Here is a 20,396-nt window from a genome sequence, read left to right on the forward strand (position 1 = left end):
TACAAAACGAGTTCTGCAAATGCCATACAGGTTTGTTTATGCATTCATAAGTTACAATATCCAAGATAGATATATACTTTACAACCAAGTTTACAACTCAAAAAAACTTTGGAAAGGTGCTTTTGTCACAACTTTAACAGAATATAACTGGAAAATATTAAAATCTATGCCATTTGACTCTCTTCTGTCACACACTTCAAAGGATATTCCTTAAATTTCTCAATACCTTTGCCTCAGTTTTTATCAAAGGGGTCAAATCCAATCCTGTACCATGGCTAACAAAGGAAACTAAAAAATGAATGCTACAGCATGATAACGTTTGAAAAGAATGACACAAAAGTAGAACATAAAGTAGATGTCAGCTTTCCCAGCACCGAAAGAGTAGGACAAAATACAAAATAAAACATATTGTTGTGACATCTTCCAAAATAAACATCAAAACAACCCAAAACTCTTCTGGACATTCATAAACAAACTTTTTCATCCAGGTTAGACTACCACCCCCACCCCTACATCCAACAATACTACTGATTCAGTTCCCACACAGTTGAACAACTATTTTATATGACAATACTGCCCCTCCAAAAGATTTATACCTCCACTACCCTCTCCATACAAGCATCCTCTGCTAAATATCCTCAGCTATTTGACTTCATTTCAGTTCCTACCTCCACCATTAAAAAAACTCCTACATAAGCTAAAACTAACTACAACAGCTGCTGACCAACTCCCCTCGGGCTATTAAAAAATGGCTACAGATGCAATTGCTTTTCTAGTCATGATATTGATAAATAGATCTGTATCCAAAAAATATGTTCCTTTCATCGGGAAATAATCCGTTATTATACCTTTACACAAAGGTGGTACATCCACAGAGTTTGATAATTACAGAACCATTGTAATCCTCTCTCCCTATCAAAATAGTTGATAATGTATTCATACTCAGCATCTATATCACCTGAATTCAAATAATCTGCTGTTTGAAACACAACATGGTTTCATATGTCACCGCAGCACAATCACTGTCCTGTTTAACTTCAACAACACTATAAACCAACATAGGAACAATGGTAACCCAGTATCAGTTGCATGCCTAGACTTATCCAAATCTTTTGACACTGAATCACACCAGCATTTACTCAATGACCTCTCTTCTATAGGTCTGTCTCAATCCTCCCTTATATATCTTTTTAGTTATCTTTCCGGAAGACAACAAGCAGGCAACTGGCAATACAGGACCTCTCCTCCACTCCCCCAATTACCATAGGTATCTCTCAGGGCTCTATACTAGGATCCCTTCTCTTCAATATTTTTATAAACAAACTTTACACTACCATAGATCAAGCAGATATACTACAAACTGCAGATCAATCCATCCATCTATGACCCTTTTTTCCTATTTTTGCACATGGGGTAGGGATGTCACTTCAACAGTGACAATCAACTACAGCCAAAGTTTAGACCTACTGGTGCACATGATTCAGCTTTAATTTGTGCAGCCCCCACAATATCCATGCTGCAAGAAATCACTCAAATTTCTTTCTCTTCAATTGATACCTGGCTGAAAAATTCAAATCTGCTCCTCAGTGCCATTGAAACAAAACTGATGCTTTTCACTCCAAAACATTATCCCTCTTTTTTATTATACAAATACAATAAACATCTTTATTAAACTACCATTTATGACATAAGCAATCATACATTTATATAAATGTATGATTGCTTATACATTTATATAAATGAAAATAAACCATATTGACATAATTTTTGTTGCAAACATTATACATCACTTATAATCTATCCAGTCACCGCCAGTCAAAAATTACATAGCCAATTCAAATCCTGCCTTCTTTTAAACCTCATTCCTTGTCTGCATGTATTGTTCCCACAGTTTTAAATTGTTTCTATGTAATTTGCTCCTAGCCTTTTCTAAAGATCCCAGTTCCAGTTGTTTTGTCTCTGTTACTATATTCACTGCTACTAGTATGGTTGGTTTAAACTTTGACTTCCATTTCCTAGTAATTTCTTTTTTGGCAGCCACCATAATTAGATTCAGCAAGGCCTTACTATGTTAAGGCAATTCCAATTCTGTATCATAGCTCAAAAAGTCATTTCCTTAGTCATACTAATTTGCTCACCCATTATTTCTGACAGAGTAGTCTGCAGGGATTTTTTAAAGTCTGCCAAATCATTTCACTCCCAGAAAATATGTGCCCGATTTCCTCTTTCTTCTCTTTCATACCGCCAACATTTGCTATCAACCTCAGGAAAAATTATTTGCAGTCTATTTGGGGTATAAAAATACCTCTTTAAACACTTCCAATCAAAGATCCTAAATGTTCTAGACTTTGTTTTATATTTGGAGATGTACATGTACCCCCCCATTTTTTTGTGAATTGCTTATCCAATCTCTCTTTCCAATCCTTTCTAACCTCCTCTGATTGATTCTTATAGTTATCATGCAATATTTAATATGCTCTACTAATTATTCCTTTCTTAATGGCGACTTATTTTCTAGATTCTACTAAAAACTCTATCAGTGCTGGTCTTTTACTTAGGATTCCCCTATTGTTTTCTCTTTGCCTATACTCTAATATCAGTCCTTGATAGATAAGGCAATCTCTAGCTTGCAGTCCAAATAAATTATTGGCCTCTTCTCATTCTATCACCGTTCCCTCTCTAATTATTTGTTCCCAATACCTTTGGGAGCTTTCTCCAATAAATTCCAGTCCCTTCTTGCCTATTGTCTGTATCCCTATTGGGAGACTCTCCTTTCTCCATTATTGTTCTTAGAATACTTTTTGTTACTTTATGAACATAATATTCTGTATGGTTATTGTTATTCTCCTTAAGGATCTGCATCCAAAATCGCAGTCTCTCCTTATTTCTTGAGCTTCCCTCCTATTTCATCATCATCCCTCTCCACTTTGAACTATAAGTTTCTGTTTGTGCTATGTATAAGAGCCTTGATTGTGTAGCTCTGAAATACCCTTTCAAACTGGGTAATCTCAGACTGCCTTGCTCTTTTGGAAGAATCAACTTATCCCACTTGACTCCTGCTACCTTCCCCTACCAAATAAAATAATTTGACTTTTTATTAATCACTATCCATAACCTCTCCTTTGGCTGATAAAAATATGCCTGACTTGTGTATAAAACTAAAGTGACTAAACACATTTTAACTGCTTGTATCTTGCTATTCATATCCATAAATCAGAGCTTCCAATTTCTCAGTTATTGTATTATCTTTGGTTTAGTGTCTTTCCACATATCCTTAGACTGCCACAAGAGAATTATTTTTAATCCATATTCCTAAGTACTTCGTTTTATCATGTCCTCATAAATATGGATATTGCTGAACCAATTAGTGTGTGCCCAAAATGTCGCAATCAAAAACAATCATTCTTGGTTGCATCTGCAAATACTAAAATTGAGGTAGTACTTCATACTAAATTACTGGGTATTGTAATAGATAACAATCTTAAACTCAGTCAACCTATTTTTCAAACCAAAACCTGGCTCCCTTTACAAGACTACAGACATAGCAAAAAAAAACCTAGCCTCATCCTATTTGATTTCAATCCTCTTACAAACCTCACCTATCCTTACAAACCCAAGCTCTACACTAAAATCCAAACTACCCATCTGTTACAACAAAGTGGCTTAATTTGCTATCAGTACTGCACTCCAAACTCATCACTACCAACCCTTAAAACAACTAAAGTGGCTAGACTGTAACAACTACCTAATACACTCTCACCTAGTTATAGCATACAAGCTGATTTGTTATCCTGAAAAATACCCCACAGGAGACCTCTGTTTTGGTGACAAACTTGTACTAAACACTAACAAAGCATATCATTCATCAGAGGACTCACTATACTCCTGTTACATCTCCAAACTCTGGAACACCATCCCTAAACAAGTAAAAATGATTAACAAGCTCCCAAGCTATAAAATTCATCTCGTAGGTTCATGGGTTGGTACTAGACTATCGGCCCTAGGGCCGATACAAGCCTAGACATAACAATTCACTGGATATTTTTCCCACAATATTTACTTCCCTGGACCCCTGTCTAGCAGGGTTACTGAAGCGATCCCTGGGGTGAATTTCCTATCTCCCATCCAATCATCAAGGTTCTTTTTGAAGAGGGCCAAAGAGGTGCTCTTCTTGACATGTATGGGCAGTCTATTCCAGAGTATGGGGAGTCTCTGGGTCAGGAACCTATCTCTCCAGCATGTTTTGTTCATACCTTATCCAGTTCTGGTCATGCTCATGTTCATCCCCAGGCTGAGATCTCCAGTGAAAGCACAAACTTCTTATTGCCCATGACTAATGTTTTCTCCTCCTTCACTTCATTATGCTCCTAACAACCTTTCTTACAGAACTTGAATCAGTGCACCCACTTCAGCCCCCTTGACACTACATCTCTTTCTCTAACACTTAACATTACTTCTTATCCTTTTCTTTTATAACTGCCCCAGTTCATCACTCTGTTCCTCTCATGCACTCCCTATATACCTATGCTATAAGCCTTCTAAATACATGAATTTGGAACAGGCAGCATAAATAGAACTAATCCTATAGCATGTTGTCTCACTCAAATGCTATTACCACTATCCTCCTATATAACACTAACATCTCCCCTCCTTTATAATTTTAGAACTCACTTCTCAACTCTACTCTTCATTATATCTCTTGAACTGTTTACAAACCTTACTGAAATGTAAGAACACTAAATGCTTTTACAACAATGCATTCCCTTCTACACTTTAAATCCATTTACTTCCTGTAAGATTTTATGAAGTACCTGTCGTGTAATTATGTTTTTTTCAAAGAAATGTAACCTTTCCTACATTCAACTTACAACAATACATAAAATTGCACACAAACCATTAGCCTGCCCAGCTCTTACCCCTTTAATCAACATATATTTCCAAAAAGAGCTCTAAGATCAGAAGGCAAACAACTTCTCACTATAAATAAACCAAATAAGTCCCCTGGATCAATCCTATACTTGTACTCAGTAGCAAAAAATGGAACTCCTTACCTCTAACCACCAAAGCTATTTCTAACCTACCCACCTTTAAATGCTCCCTAAAAGAATACCTTACAAAATCTTGGACCTGCTTCTGTGCTAATCCTGGCTGCAATTACTCACTATTCTTCACTCACCCCTTCATCCTAGGTCACACTTCACAACCCTCTCCAGTCTCCTATTCACTCTTTTTTTGTTTTCCCACTACCTTACCTTATTCACTTCATCTCTGCAGACCTTTCCTCTCCCTCTTTCCTGCCAACTCACCTAAGCTACCAGAAGACACCCTAACCTGATATCTTCTTATAATCTCATTCTCTCCATCCTTCTTCCTTCTAGAACCATAATATAAAGACCTCTCTCATAGTAAGACATCACTGAATTTCACCTCACCGTCTCTAATCATGTAATCTCTAATATCTCTAAATATTTTATTAGAATTGTTAGGTCTCATTTATCACATACTAATCTATGTAACAAGTAATATGACTATTACAGCATTTTTTTTCATTCTTCTGTTTTGTAGTGTAATGTGATACTTTGTGATTTAAAATATTTGTGCTTGTTGTTTTGTAGTATAATATGATACTTTGTGATTTAAAATGTATGCACTTGATTTTTGAAATATTGTGATTGTGGAGCTTTTCTCCCTGGGCATCTGCTGAAAATGAGCACTTCCTGTCCCAGTCGGACTTATCTGGTAAACAAATGTCAATTAAATAAATAAATATATAAAAAAGGTGCACCACTGTACCTTCCCAAGGAAAGAAGTAATAAATAAAAGTGAAAAATGGAAGGCACAAACAGGCAGTCACAACAAGTACGTTATTCAGCTAAATAAATCCAACTGGAAAAAATCCAAATGGCAGGTGGATAATTCTTCAAACCTGGAGATTCACCACTCTGAAATAGTTCTTTCAACACCACTAGACCAAAGTAGCAGTTTCAAACAGAAAAAGCAGCACAGGTAAAAGCAGCTGCTTCACTCCGTCTAACAATAGCTTGTAACAAAGTTCCAAAATCAAGAACAACCAAGCGTTAGGCGCCTTTTTATGTCAATTAAAGTTTAGCCTTTTTATGTCAATTAAAGTTTATTCCGCCTAACGCTTGGTTGTTCTTGATTTTGGAACTTTGTTACAAGCTATTGTTAGACGGAGTGAAGCAGCTGCTTTTACCTGTGCTGCTTTTTCTGTTTGAAACTGCTACTTTGGTCTAGTGGTGTTGAAAGAACTATTTCAGAGTGGTGAATCTCCAGGTTTGAAGAATTATCCACCTGCCATTTGGATTTTTTCCAGTTGGATTTATTCAGCTGAGTAACGTACTTGTTGTGACTGCCTGTTTGTGCCTTCCATTTTTCACTTTTAAATAAATAAATAAACTCACCTGAAATTCAGTTGTTCATAGGTTCATAGGTTCATAGGTTCATACTAGGCTATCTGCCCTAGGGCATTTATAAGCCTAGCCAGAGTGTGTTTGGCTTTCGCCACCCATTTTAAATTAATTTTGCTATGACTTTTTTGAGGTTAGTATACTGTGCCTCTGTCTAGCAGTGACACAGAAGTGATAGCCGGGGTACACCTACGATCTCCCATCTACTCATCAAGATTCCTCTTGAAGAGAGTCAATGTGGGACTCTGCCTAACATGGACTGGGATTTTATTCCAGAGTGAAGGGAGCCTCTGGGTTATGAATCTGTCCCTCCAGCATGTCCTATTTATTTCAGTGCTGAGGTTCAAGTCTCTCGAGCGCGTAGCTCGATGGGATTTGGATTTTCTGAGGTGCAGCATGTCCATTAATTCCGGGTTGGACATGGCTTTATACGTCAGGCACAGACCACCTCTGAGCAGGCGGTATGCCACTGAGTAGAGCTGGAGATTCTTTAACCGGGCAGCATATGGCATCTGTTTGAGCCCTTTGATCCTCTTGATGAGGTACTTTTGGGGTCTTTCCAGTTGCTGCGGGTGTCTGGTAAGGTACATCCCAAAAGGGGAATTGTACTCAATTATGGGCCTGATGAGGGATGAGTAAAGAGGCACGATGACCTCCCCTGATCTAGATGTGAATCCCTTCATGATTAGGTGGGCTATATAAAATGTTTTTCTAACCACTTTGGCCACATGGTTGTCAAATGAGAGATTGCTATCAACTTGGGTCCCCAGGTCCCTAATGACTTCTTCTGTACTTAATGGATTACCACCTATGTGGTAATTTGTGGGCACTTTGTTTTTGCCAAAGGGGATGACTATACACTTTTGGCATTTAGCTTGAGGCCATGGCTCTGGCACCAGTTGTCTGTTTCTATGAGGCCCTTTTGGAGGATGCTTGTGTCAGCTGGAGAGTTGATTATGGTGCCCAGTTTACAGTCATCTGCGAACTTGGTCAGCCACAGTCCTTCCGTGTTGGCCTGTACCGAGAAATATATACCGAACAAGAGAGGTCCCAGGACTGAGCCTTGTGGGACGCCACTTGTAACTGGTTTGGAGTCTGACATGGCTCCAGCAATTCTAACCATGTGGGTTCTGTCCTTGAGCCAGTTTGCAACCCATCTAGTGACATAGGGGTTTATATTTAAGCTGGTGAGCTTATCTATAATGCCCAAGTGGGGTATTGTATCGAAGGCTTTTGCGAGGTCCAGGTAGGCTGTGTGGACCACCTTCCCCTCGTCAATGGCCTTGGTGACAGTTTCAAAGAAATTGACCAGGTTTAAGAGGCAGGATCTGCCCTTAACAAAGCCAAACTGGGTAGGATCCAGTGTCTGTAGGTCCCCAATATCTTTATTTATGAGGTCTATGATGATCCTTTCCATAGCTTTGCTGACCAAGCTAGTCAGTCTTATGGGGTGATAGTTTCCAGGATCCATTGAGGCACCACCTTTGTGGAGAGGGACCACTGTTGCTGTACGCCACTCTTTGGGTACATATCCTGTAGTAAGGCTAAGATTGAACAGTAGTTTTATGTTTGGGTTTAGCTCTTCTTGGAGTTCATGTAGGATGCAGCCCGGGACACCATCTGGTCCCATTGATGCTGTTTTTTGCTTTGGAGAGGGCGACTCTTACCTGAGCATCTGAGATGTCAGGGGGGCTGCACTCTGTTGGGATAGATATTTGCCCTTTTGTTGGGGAGGGGGGGGGGGGCGGAGTTTGCACTGAACCTGTCAGCTAGGATGTTGGCAATGTCTGTGGGCTTGGTGTATTTTTTCTCATATTGGACTAACTCTGAGCATATCTGTGAATTCCCACCCAGGTTCCTAACATAACTAAAGAAAGCCTTGTGATTATCCTTAGTGTCCTGTGCAATTTTTCTCTCGAAGCTGGCCTTAGGCGATTTCATGAGTGCCCGTAGTTTTTTGCTAATACTGATCAGAGATGCCGTCCCTTTTTTGGGATTTTGCTCTATCATGTAGTAGCTTCCTCCTTCTATTGTATAGTTTGTTTATGGCTGGGGTCCACCAGACAGGATGTCTGCCTTTGGAGGATTGGGTCTTGGTTTTATTTGGGATTGCATGATCCATGCATTCCTGAAGGTGTTCATAGAATGCGTTTATAAAGGATTCTGCGGTCTGGGCCATGTTTTCCACAGGCCCAGGGGCTTTGAAGGATTCCGCCTCGGTTTTGAGGCGTGTGAAATTTGCTTTAGAGAAGTTTTTCACTGTGGTTTTCTGGACAGGGGGTGGGGTCAGGATGTGAATATCCAGTGAGATTAGTTTATGGTCTGATCTTAACAGTGAGGGATACACTTCTGGTCTGGAGCATAGTGTCCCCATGTTGGTGATGATCAGGTCCAGTATGTTTTCCCCTCTTGTGGGAGTGGTAACAAGTTGTTCCATAGCATTTGAGTTTATAAATTCTAGGAACCTTTGGGCTAGGGTGTTGGAGCTAGATTAATGCTCCCAGTCTATGTTTGGGTAGTTGAAGTCGCCCAATATAATGGTGTTTGGAGAGACCTTCATATTTTCCAGTATTCTCAGGAAGGCCGAGTGGGGTTCCTGTGTTTGGGAGGGTGGTCTGTAGCAGGCTATAAACTGGAAGGCAGTTTTACCCACTGTTAGTTGCACATGGATAGTCTCTGATGCTTTGTGCTGTGCCACCAACCTGGAGGTGTGGGTATCTTTGACGAATATTGATACTCCCCCTCCTTTTGTGGTTCGGTCCAAGTTTTGGGGCCGAAAAGCATGGTATGAGGTATAACCTGGTAGTGCTGGGGTGCTCTCAGGAGCCTTGAACCAGGTTTCTGTTACTGCACAGATATCGATGTTCTCCATGCTAAGGAGAGTTTCGAGTGTGTGCATCTTGAGGTTTGTTAATACAAATGCATTGTATAGGAGCTTTTCTCCCAGGGTCTCTGCTGAAAATGGGTTCTGCCCAGTCAACAAAGACAACTAAATAATACACACACACACACACGCATATATATATATATATATATATATATATATATATATATATATATATATGCAAATAAACAAATAAATAAATAAATAAATAGTAATATTATTCACTTAAGGAAGGACATAGTCCCTTCTCCTAACTGAAAGTAATCTATTAGTCTCTCCTCGGCTACAGATGTCAAGGATATTTGCAAGTAGCACTTGGAGAAGTCAGTCGTGTTTAGATACTTAACCCCACTCTACTGCTCTAAAGCGTCATCTGTCCTGGGCATGGGGGAAGAATCTGTCTCCATGTGACTGTTCAGTTTACAGTAACTTATGTAGAACCTGGTACAGCCATCTTTCTTTGACACCAGCACCACTGATGAGATCCAGGAGTATTTGTACTCCTGGATTACCTACATATCCTACATACTCTCTCTCAGTGTTTGCCTAACTCACTCAATCAAACTGTATGTGACTTTTTTAATGGGTTCCTGGGATCTGTCCACATAGAAGTACACTAGGTGGGTACACCCTGGCTTACTATGCATCATCCATTCACAACCCTTTTTTCCCATTTTTGCACATGGGGTCCAAGTGTCACTTTAACAATACTGCACACACACACACACACACACACACACACACACACACACACACACACACACACACACACACACACACACACACACATGAACACAGACACACAAACACACACACACACACACACACACAGTATGGCCTATGCAGCGTAGCATGTCTTTGGAATGTGGGAGGAAATTGAAGGACCTGAAGGAAGCCCACATGAACACAGGGAGGACATGCAGACTCCACGCAGAAGGCACCTCAGCTGAGACTTAAACCGGGGAACCTCTTTGTTGTGAGACTACTACACTATTTGTTGCTCCACTATGACACCCACACCCTAGATTACCTGTAAACATATAATTACATTTCTGTAATACTGTCTGAGTTTCTTTGCCTAGATAGGATATAGCTGGTAAGAGAGGGATACCTCATCCACTGAGGTGTCAGCATGAGCCCAAGCAAGAATCTCTATCAGAAGATCCTCTTCTTGTTCCTCCTGCAGCCCTTTGTAGTTACTGAGGACCAGGGCTTCTCTGTTACAATTAATCCTTATCATGTTAACATGGCAGAGTCTGTGCTTCTGGAACTCTTTCATGTAGCTAATATCACTTCACCTTTTACACAATGATGAAATGGCCTTCATTGGTTGCTTGAAACTTGTAGTATCTAACATGTGTCAGATGCTACTATGGCAACCCCATGACCTTCAAAAATCTACTCCTGAAGTTTAGGATATTCTTTAAAACAAAGTCCTTGAGGGACTTACACTTACTTTCCCACTTGTCAAGAATTAAATGCATGGGCCCCTTCACTCTGTTACCATTGAGCAGGTCAAAGTATAACACCCCTATTGATTTTTGGGGTACCTCCCTGTATATAAAAAGAAGACAAGGCAGATACAAGTTGCATTTCCCTACTGAACTGGGCTCCAAATGCTCTATGCGGTCTTTACTGCAGCATTTAACATGTCCAGCAGACTGGTGGTCTGAGGATGCTAACCTTCAAATGCTTTCCTGATAATGCTTCCCACAAATATGCCAGCATGTCTCATATGAAGTTTGCACTACTATCCATCAGTATTTTTCTAGGGACGTCTCTCCTGCTGAGAATGTCTAACAGACTGTCTGCCATCGTCCCCCTTTGAGTGAAAGACAGAGCTGCTGCCACTGAGTATCTAGTGCATAATCCAACACCACCAGACGATCAGGCTATATGTTTTACCTGTGGAGCTAAGGTACTAGGAGAATACACTATATCAATAACTACCCTATCTTATAATATCTACATAGCAGCCAAAGCTTTGCCTACTGCCCTCCCATCCTTTTTGCCATGCTTAGAGGTCTAGCAGTACCCTGTATCACCCTTTACAATCAATGACTAATGCAAGTTCTGCGTAAGGTATCTTTTAATTTGCTTTAAGCCATATGGCCTGCAAAGTGAATGTCACTGGTTATGGCCAAAGTAGTTTCAACTGCTTGTATTGCTTCCCCCTGCAGCCTTCCTTCAGGGGTCCATTCTCTGTATAACAAACTTTTGTTCCTATATACTGTCTCCCTCTGTTCTTGAGGATCAGAAGCCCCTTGTCTTCTTCTCTCAAACTCTGTAAAGTAGGGTCTCAGATCTGATCCTGCCTCAACATCTCCTTTATGACCCTCTCCAGTTCCCCTTCCTAATGAAATCTGGTATCTTCTGCCAGTGCTGCCTGAAATTCTGGGTGACTACTAACAAAGAAGTAACCCCATTGAAAGGAATCCCTGTACCCTTCAAGGGCTGTAGCTCATTCCAGGGCTCACTGCTGTTAACTAGCCCCATATCAGAAGTAGCATCATCATCAGAGATAATAAATGTTGAAGATTTTATTATAAGTTACAATTTTATTACAAAGTAGCTGTATTTTTAAGAATTGTTGCTTAAAAGCCACCAGATGGCAGTGCATGATTGTACTATTTAAGCAACAGAGATGAAGGAAGTTTTAATTTAAAGAAGTTCATGTTTTTAACAAAGTTAATGAAAATGCTAATTAAAATGACATTGGATTATATCTCAGGTGCCTATAGGTGTGTTGTTTTTTAATTTAGACCTAGCTGAAGGTATAAACTCCAGCTGGGTTTCCGTATTACTACCACAACCATGTGTTTATCTCCATCCCTAGCTGCATGTCATGTAACCACAGGCACACAAGGTACACTATTGTCAAAGTTAGCTCCTAGTAGGATATCTCCAGGGATATCCTCTGATACAGCCACTTGTTTGCTCCCTTGCCCCCTTTCTAATCCAGACAAACTATGGCCAAAGGTACCTTGCAAGGTGTCCTTCTCTTGAGTCCAACAGGATTGGACTGCCCAGCCACATATTGTTCTTTTTTGATTACTGCAGGCTTTGCAATTTATATTTAAGGCCATTTCTTCTTCTTCTTATTATTATTCTGCGCATCATTTCTTGAAATCTTCATTTCTCACCCTATCTTACTGGACAGTAAGACCACAATGCCCCTTTTGGTTACACTAATAACATTTAAAATGGGACTATATGAGAACATCGAAGTTTTAAAACTTCGAATGTTCTAATATCGACCCCTATTCAAAAAACGCTGACAATACTGAACGTGCAGAACAGCAAATTTTTTCCCAGGGAAAAAAAAATACTGTTTAGACACACATACACACAACCCAAGCACACCAAACAAACAGCAATCCACACACATACACTTAATATCCTACATCTAACCCTACACTAAACTGTACAAACACTACTATCTATCCATTTACCTTAACCCAAACCCTAACCCTAGAGTCAGTCACTAGCTCACACTCACCTCACCCGCGCCCTAACCCTAACTCACCTACCCTGTCCTAAACCTCATGTCCACACAATCGCACAATTACCTGATCCCGACTCGTAACTTTCCACCACTGTGCTGAAAATAGCAAAGCCACAGAAACAGCCAACCAAATTCCTTCCCAAGGAAGAAATTCGGTGTTCAGCAGCTTCGCTATTTTCAGCATTCGCTGAATAGGGGTCGATATTAGAACATTCAAAGTTTTAAAACTTTGATGTTCTAATATAGACCCATTTAAAACCCTGGCATGTACCAGAACCTGTGGCATCACCTTTTGGCTGTGTAACCTGCTGTGATAGTTTTAACTGCTCCTTGGGCTCTATTACACCCAATGTGCAATGCTGGGTATCCTCTTCCTATGCAGTTGCAACCTACTACCTAGCAAGAAGTCCCCTTCTTCCTCATGTGCCTCATGTATCCTTATAAACCTGAGCTCTGCACTAAAATCCAATCTAGCCTCCTGTTACAACAAAGTGGCTAAATTTGCCGCCAACACTGCAAACCGAGCTTACCACTGCCAAGTCCTAAAGCACTTAAACTGGCTAGAGCGTAACAATTACTTAACATACCCTCAGCTAGTTATGGCATACAAACTGACATATTTCATTAACAGTGTTCTGCATTAAAAGATATGTTATTACCTTATATCTCCCACAAAAGACCTCTGTTCTAGTGATAAATTTCTATTAAGCAGTACTAAAGCAAATAATTCAACAGGAGACTCACAATACTCCTGTTACCTCTCCAAGCTCTGGGACATCATCCCTGCAAAACTAAAAATGATTACAAACTTCTTAACAAGCGTTAACAAACTTTTTTTTCAAGTGAAAAGGAAGTCCAACATGGTTACTTAAAAAGGAATATGAGAAGGACTGTAGGAAAAACATATTACTCAGGAAATAGAAATGCTATGGTAATACAGAACAGAAATAAGAAGCATTCTGGATTTTTAAGAAGTCAACTCACTTTTAGTAATGATATGTCACAGGTATGTGATATAATAAAGAGGAAATGGAAACTTCTAACTATTGATAAGAACTTGAAAGGCATCATAGATGAAACCCCAAGATTTGCTTTTAAAAATAAGCAGAATTTAAAAAGACTTTTGTGATATAAGAATGTGAATGCATCCAGAGATATCCCTCTTAGGGAGGGAACTTTTCTTGCAGTAAATGCAAAGTTTGTCCCTTTGTTAATAAAGATGCGCTTGCTCTGGTAGCACATATACTAACATTGGAATGATACAGAGAAGACTAGCATGTCCCCTGCGCAAGGAAGACATACAAATTCATGAAGCGCTCCATATTCATCCTATGAACCTATATGATTGGACAGGAAAGAGAAAATATACCCCTGGGATCCCACCTGTGTTCCTGCTGGACAGGGAAAACAGATGCTGACTTTGTGAAAACATGGGTGAAATTCTTGGCTAGGCTTATAAGGGCTTCCGGGCCAATAGCCTAGTATCACCCTATGAACCTAATATATTTTCAAGCATCCCACTACTAATAAGATCTATAAACTGAAGAGATATGCTGATTGTAGCACTAAAAATGTTTATGTGGCAACATGGAACTGCTGTTCAGGATTATATGTGAGGAAGACAGATGTTTTAATGAGAGGATTATTCACCACTTAAGTGATGCTTGGAATGGTAATGAATCTAATGCTTTATTTCAATACATTAAGAAGAATGACAGACATACTTTTTTTCATTCTTGATCTTGGCAGTAATACATGACACTATTAGGGGAGGTAATACATGACACTATTAGGGGAGGAGATGTATTTAATGGAACTGGAGTAGCAGAAACAACATGGATAGCTAATTTGCAGGTGAATAAACCAATCAGGACTGAAAGGGCTGATTCCTCTTAAGCCTATACTTCCCCAAATGACGTTGGATTGGTTGATTGTGTTATTTAACTGAGTGAAAGAACTTGATTATATGGGACCTGAAGAAGGTCTTTGGACTAAAAGCGCTTATCCTTGTTTTAACGCTTATGTTGTTTATGGTCATTATTGATTTTTTTATTAAACTTATTTAACTTCTATTATTGAACTTCTGTCCGTGGTGTAGCAGCTCTTCGCAGTATTGAATTCTGGTACCTTGGCTACAATATAAACATAATTAGAAATGATAGAAAAAGTAAAAAGGCAGGCAACTTAGCAATCATATACAAAACAAACTGGATCTCAGTTCCAACCCCCACAACAACCCCAAATTCAACAATGCAGAAATTCTTCTCATTCAACAGAATGAATAAGCTAAAGAGCAATATCACAACAGCTAAGGGTGTCCATTAATGGATATCTCATAGCACTCACTGTGAAACTATTATACTGGCTGACCTCGACATAGACTGGTCATTTATCAGCTCAGATACCACAGCCCTTTCATTAAACCTATAAAGTTTCACCCAGTTAACCACTCTATCTACACAAGTAGGAATAGGCAGTCTACACTAGACTGAAGCCTCACTACCACCATTAACAGAATTGGCACTACTGGCTGCTTACCTGACACTGTCTGTAACCAAGCACTACTGGCTGCTTACCTGACACTGTCTGTAACCAAGCACTAGTGGAAGCTTATCTGACACTGTCTGTAACCAAGCACTACTGGCTGCTTACCTGACACTGTCTGTAACCAAGCACTACTGGCTGCTTACCTGACACTGTCTGTAACCAAGCACTACTGGCTGCTTACCTGACACTGTCTGTAATCAAGCACTAGTGACGGCTTACCTGACACTGTCTGTAACCAAGCACTACTGGCTGCATACCTGACACTGTAACCAAGCACTACAGGCTACTTACCTGACACTGTCTGTAACCAAGCACTACTGGCTGCTTACCTGACACTGTCTGTAACCAAGCACTACTGGCTGCTTACCTGACACTGTCTGTAACCAAGCACTACTGGCTGCTTACCTGACACTGTCTATAACCAAGCACTACTGGCTGCTTACCTGACACTGTCTGTAACCAAGCACTACTGGCTGCTTACCTGACACTGTCTGTAACCAAGCACTACTGGCTGCTTACCTGACACTGTCTGTAACCAAGCACTACTGGCTGCTTACCTGACACTGTCTATAACCAAGCACTAGTGGTGGCTTAACTGACACTGTCTGTAACCAAGCACTACTGGCTGCTTACCTGACACTGTCTGTAACCAAGCACTACTGGCTGCTTACCTGACACTGTCTGTAACCAAGCACTACTGGCTGCTTACCTGACACTGTCTGTAACCAAGCACTACTGGCTGCTTACCTGACACTGTCTGTAACCAAGCATTCATTTTCACAAAAGGATTGAGTGGGTCTGTTTGTTGTTAAGACTCAGGAATGTGACAGATGAGGAGATTTTGTTATTAGAAGATTAGACATCATTTTAACTAATATTTTTTTTCTGTTTGAAGGAAGGTACTTCCTTCAAAAGAAGGGGGTAGCTATGGGGTCCCTGTGTGGGGCCAGTTTTGTGAATTTGGTTATGGCATTTTGGGAAAGGCAGTTTGTATTGACTAACAACTTGTTTTCAGGCATGGTAAAATTTTTTACACGCCTTTTGGATGACATTGTTGTCTTATTCCATGGTGAGGAAACATAGGCTAAAGAATTTTTGCAGTTTTTAAATGACTCCACCCAATTTTTAAACGTTACTCATTCATTTAGTAAAGATTCAGTTTCCTATTAGGACATTGAATTAAAGAAGGATCATGTCAATAATGCGTATAAAGCTAGAATTTCTAGAAAAGCAACATACTCAAATTCTTTTTTACACTATTCCAGTGCCCACCTGATTCAACAAAAGAGGTCAGTGGTGAAGGGTCAGCTTGTGCGGGCAGCTAGAATGGTTTCTGCACAGACTGACTTTTTGATTGAGTGTGACCTCTTGGTTAATATGTTTTTAAAATGGGGATATCCCTTAGTGTTATTGGATGAACTAAGGCAAGAAGTGGTTTCAAAATGGGCCCAAGGCTTTTACAAAACAATTTTACACGATCCAGATTGCCCCCAAGTACCATCTGACCAGCACGAGTATACGAAGTGCACAGTAGATACACCTTTTGATAGTGCTCCTTTGTTTATTACTCTTTATAGTATGCATGCCCTTGGAAATAAACAAATTATCATGAAGAATTTGGGTCTTCTTACATTGGATGTAGGCTTTTATGGTCTAGAGAATTTTAAACCTAGGTTTGTTTTTAAAAGGGGTCAAAATTTAAAGAATTTGTTGGAATTTAATGGTAGATCTAGCCCCGGAATAAAAGGGATGTTTAAATGTGAAGCATGCCCTTATTGTAGCTATATTAAAGTGGGCAATAATTTTGTGATAAGGGACCGAAGATATGAGACAAAAGGCAGGCTTAACTGCAATTCTTGCAGTGCAATTTATTTAGCTAAATGTCAAGCCTGCCCGAGTTTTTATATCAGCAAGAAGAATAGAAAGTTTAAAGAATGATTATACAAACATATTTACAGTATAACAGCAAAAAACAATGGCAGGCAAACTACCTAGGCTAATACTACAAACGGATTGTTTGTAGAAATGAAACCAGAAGCCGAGTAACGCTATCCACGAAGAATAAATCAAAGTTCCGTTTAAAAGTGGATTTTAATGTCTTCAAGATTAAAAATAACAATGAGTCCCCTTTTTCTTACACAAACGATAAGCGCTTTCGAGAAAATCTTTATCAGATCGTTAAGAGATATGGGACATCACTTCTACTTAAATAATAAAACTTTTCAATTAACTGACCAATGGGAGTCCATGCATTCAAGGTATATCCAATCAGTTTTCACATTCAGTCACCCTGTTTTAAAATTGTCAAAACCAGTGAAAATCCTCTATTGCTAACACACTTCCATATTCTTTTGGAGGTGGCTTCATCTCCTTCATTAACATCTTCATATATTAAAATTAGCTGAGGAATTGACGAATAGAAAGCCTATTCTCATATATTCTTGGTTCGAATATCCAATCATACTCAAAGGCTACTATGGCCTATGTTAAGGTCTTAATGCCGAAATATTTATACTTCAGCCAATGATAAGCTACCCGTTGCTGTGTACGCAGCTTCAAGGCAGTGATAGTATCCAAGCTCAGTTGCTTTTTAGCTCGCACCTTCACTATAATTTTAAATCATAAAATTAACATCATTTATATCCATCCACATATTCTTTAAGATTTTACATTCTCATTGAGTATATCCCGATGTCTGACATGTTCCAGACAAATATCCTAGGATCAATGAACCTTTGTGTCAAATACTAATCAGTCTCCCGTTTCTCTGTCTAGAAGTCCATTGTACTTTTGAATTTTGTCTGAAGAAGTTTGGTAACATACCTAATGAAAGTGCTTACTTTATTTGTCATTAAAGCGCCGGTTGTTTTCTGTTCCTTTGCCTTATTTTTTTACTGTCTGCAACCATGAACTGTTGGCTGCTTACCTGATGCTGACTGTAACCAAGCACTACTGGCTGCTTACCTGAAAGTGTCTGCCACCAAGCACTGCTGACTGCCTACCTGACACTGTCTGAAACCAAGCATTATTGGCTGCTTACCTGACACTGTCTGTAACTGCTTACCTGACACTGTCTGTAACCAAATGCTACTGGTTGCTTACCTGACACTGTAACCAAGAACTACTGGCTGCTTATTTGACATTGTAACCAAGCACTTCTGGGTGCTTACCTGACACTGTCTGTAAACACCTTGCCATTTTTCCACTAAGACAGTAAAGCCACATATACACACACACACACACACACACACACACACACACACACACACACACACACACACACACACACACACACACACACACACACACACACACACACACACACACACATCCTTTATAGCACACTATCTCTCCTCATGTAACAAAAACATTTTTATCCCAACGTTCACCGTTGCACCCATGGTGCCCATTGATGATGCTGTATCTCTATTTAATGCCATATTCTTAAATATACTAAATAAACTGTCTCCTACTAGTATGATAAGAATAAGGGTGTGATTCAAAAAACTTTACGGCATCATGTTAAGTGATTCTGCATGATGAGCAGCCACAGTGTGGATCTGTGCCATTCTGAAAACCCAGCAATATGGATAGAGCAAATAACATGGTGGTCATGCTATGCACTACTGATTGTATAATAAGGCACCATGTATGACAGTGAGTCAAAGCAAGACATTGGAGCAATTCAGAAATATTTCAATGTGCTATGGAGCTGTGCTACTTTATATTTGGAATTGGCCATGTGTTCGTGTTCAGATGGGATAGATTGTGGAGTTATGTTAGGGGTTGCTGCAGCCATTGTAAATGTATATCTGCAAGAGAATCTCATTGCAGCTGCAGTGTCTCATGGTGAATGATGCTGCATTCAGAGGCACCAGGTCATCTGACCTCACTCAACAGTTCATGCTCTCCAAGACACCAGTATAGTGGAGTTGTACCATATTGACATTGACACCATGCAAAAGATTTTGGAAATGTGTCAGCCCTGTCTGCTGCCCAGTGGCTACAAAGGTATGCATGGCTTTACACATATTAACTAAAGCGACCTTTGAGCAACCTAAAGGAGACATAGTGGAGAAATCTCAGACATCTGCTTTGAGTTAACTCTTTAGTTCCTTGATGCATGCTTTAACCTGTGGGAGAACATATGTGGTTCTCATGTACCCCAGAGCAGACAGGCAACACCATGCAGGAGTTCTGTGATATATCCCATTTCCCAGATATACTAGGGCAATAGACTGAACACACATTGAAATAATGGCCTTACACAGTAAACAAAGAAGGAGCATGTGAAGTGCATCAACTGGCAGGGGGTCTTTAATGCACAGAGTATTATCAACAGTGTGTGTGCAGGCTACCAACGCAGTTATCATGACTCCAACATATAGCACACCTGTGACCTGTACCAGTGATTTGTGAAGGTTTGCTTTCCACGTGCCCATCTTTTAGTGATACAGGATAGGCACTATCACAAACTGGACTGCTGAAGGCACATTTTTGTGGTCCAGATACATCTAGTGATGCCCTACAGTATGACTCTGTAACATGTGACTCTGTGTGCAGTGCTGCCCAATATTATACTTAGGATGCAGTTACAGCAGGGGTGGCCTCTTGCAAGGTCAACAGTTCCCAGCACAACAATCAGTGGAAGCTGAGACAGACAAAGAGTCAGAGGAGGAGCCAGCAGCAGTGAATGAACATGCCAGAGACAGCCAGACACAGTATGCCAAGGCACTGGCAAACAGGCAGTGGACTGCACATAGCTTTACAACATAAGTATGCAATAGTGAAGCAGATACACTACAGTAAAAATGGTTCATGCAAAAACACTAGACTGTTCTTACTCATGCATAGTCTACAGCCACTCTTTGCATCAGAAATAAGCAACTCAAGAAACAATGTGCAAACAGTGAGTACATAATTTGTATAGGTGCAGAAGGGAATACAGGAGTGTGAGTTTTCATAGGGAAGCATGTGAGTGTGAGTTTCAGGTTTATAAAAAGAAAATAATGCTGTTAATGGAAGTGTCAAA

At 39.9% G+C, this 20,396-nt stretch overlaps 1 protein-coding gene and 1 non-coding gene across 2 annotated transcripts in view; both read left to right on the top strand.

Moving 5' to 3' along the window:
* The window catches only part of LOC122814306 (zinc-binding protein A33-like), a 448,502-nt gene that overhangs the window by 290,774 nt on the left and 137,332 nt on the right, over positions 1-20,396 (top strand). The gene's annotated exons all lie outside the window — the stretch shown is intronic.
* LOC122814645 lies at positions 14,039-14,145 on the top strand. The gene has a single exon (XR_006366852.1). It is a non-coding gene; the product is annotated as a U6 spliceosomal RNA (small nuclear RNA).

The sequence above is a fragment of the Protopterus annectens genome, chromosome 10.part0 (genome assembly GCF_019279795.1).
Source record: "Protopterus annectens isolate FY-2018-M chromosome 10.part0, PAN1.0, whole genome shotgun sequence".
NCBI lineage: Eukaryota > Metazoa > Chordata > Ceratodontiformes > Protopteridae > Protopterus > Protopterus annectens.